The sequence below is a fragment of the Suncus etruscus genome, chromosome 2 (genome assembly GCF_024139225.1).
Source record: "Suncus etruscus isolate mSunEtr1 chromosome 2, mSunEtr1.pri.cur, whole genome shotgun sequence".
Taxonomy (NCBI): Eukaryota; Metazoa; Chordata; class Mammalia; order Eulipotyphla; family Soricidae; genus Suncus; species Suncus etruscus.
Genome location: NC_064849.1, coordinates 141,075,843 through 141,077,786, shown reverse-complemented (window position 1 = coordinate 141,077,786; position 1,944 = coordinate 141,075,843). Strand labels below are relative to the sequence as shown.

The window sequence follows — 1,944 nt, the reverse complement described above, 5'->3', positions numbered from 1 at the left end:
TTCCAAAATGATACAGAAAACACAGTTTACTCCACAAAGTACTGAGCAATTGATTTATTCTGGAGGGAAACAGCAATTATACAGATTGAGCTAGCACAGTTCTCATTAGACACAGATGTACCTTTATGCTAGGGATGCTTCAGCTTTAACTATTTCCCTGAAAAAATGTGATGATATTATGTTCACATGATTTTGTAAAATTCAGAAAATGTAAGGTCCAACTCCTACTTTAACTACACCTTCTTTTGGTCAATTGGCCTTGGAGGGGCCTCACAGAAACTTACCATAAGCACTATGTTTCTTAAAATGTGGAGCTCAGTGCTAGGTTTATTTGGGTTTAGCAGCATATATCCAATTTGTGTTTGCTTAACATACAGGAATAACTGCTGATTATTGTATTTTAGCATTAACTTCTTGAATATTCTCACCACTTACCAGCCTAACGAAAGCAAGGATGTGATAGTAAAATATCAGCTTCATTGTAAAAAAATAACCATTGGAAAATACTGATTCATAAATCCAGTGGATTAGCCCTTAAAATATCACCCTGCTTATAAGAGTATTTATAAGCTTTTATGTATTAATATGTTATATTACTTTTAAATGTTTTAATTTTAATAATAATTTTAAATGTTTTATATATTAGTATCTAAATTTTATGAGAAATACATGAGAACCTTAGTAATTATGGCTGGTCTTTCTTACTAATTATAGTAACATATTAGCCCCTACATGCTTATTTAATGAAGAAAATAAGAGTGTGGTCCTGGAGAGATAGCACAGCGGCGTTTGCCTTGCAATCAGCCGATCCAGGACCAAAGGTGGTTGGTTCGAATCCCGGTGTCACATATGGTCCCGTGCCTGCCAGGAGCTATTTCTGAGCAGACAGCCAGGAGTAACCCCTGAGCACCGCCGGGTGTGGCCCAAAAACCAAAAAAAAAAGAAAAAAAAGAAAAGAAAAGAAAAAGAAAATAAGAGTGTTTTTATATTATCTATACAACTCATATCTAAAAGACATTCTGAAATGATAAGAGTATATACTCAAGGGAAAAGTATAAATGTTTAGCCATTTGACAGGAATGGTCCTTGAGCCAAGAACAAAAAGTATTTATCACTCGGGTGTGACCCAAACCTCTCCCCCAAAGAGTGTGCATCCAAAAAAAAGAAAGAGAAAATGAAATATGTGCCAAGTAATTAATATATTTCATTTTATCTGACATTTGAAAGTTTGAGATACTTTATGACTTTTAAAATTTAAGGTATTTTTGATCACTTTAAATGGATATTCAGCTGTTGGTTGGGGCCGAAGGAGGTAATTAATTATATTATACTCCTGTCTCTATACTCAGATATCATTTTCAGAGGCTCAAGGGACTATATTGGGTATGGAAGAATTGAACCCTACCAGCCATGTATGAGGCAAGCACTATCTCTCCTGCCCTAGAATAATGAGTTCTTATAATTTTTTTTAATATAGAACGCTTCACGAATTTGCTTTGTCATCCTTGCGCAGGGGCCATCCTAATCTTCTCTGTATCATTCCAATTTTAGTATATGTGCTGCCGAAGCAAGAAATCTTATAATTTTTATTTATAGTTTTGTAATTCATTTTTTGTAGAATGCCAGACCTTACAAAGGACCAGTTGTTTAATTCTCATAGTCTAGATCTATTCTTCACATTCACTCATCAATGCTAGCAAGAAGAAAATATAAGACAAGCAAACAACATAGTTATACTTGTGTCTTCTTTATTGATTCTCATTTCTTGTAAAAAGAAATATTAAGTGCAGAAAATCAAAATTAAAGTTCGTAACAAATAATGTTAGGATTTTTCAGATAAGTAAGCACTGTTGGTCTTCTGTAAGAGTTAAGAGACTTTCAGAAGTTTTGTTAGGTCAGGTTTAAGGCTCAAGGGCATATGATAAAGTGATATTCTAGAAAACT

The 1,944-nt window shown here is 33.8% G+C and overlaps 1 non-coding gene across 1 annotated transcript; it reads right to left on the bottom strand.

The window, feature by feature from the left end:
* Positions 1–1,467: 1,467 nt before the first annotated feature.
* LOC126002210 (U6 spliceosomal RNA) lies at positions 1,468–1,571 on the bottom strand. Its single transcript, XR_007492975.1, has one exon. It is a non-coding gene; the product is annotated as a U6 spliceosomal RNA (small nuclear RNA).
* Between the last annotated feature and the right edge of the window lie 373 nt (positions 1,572–1,944).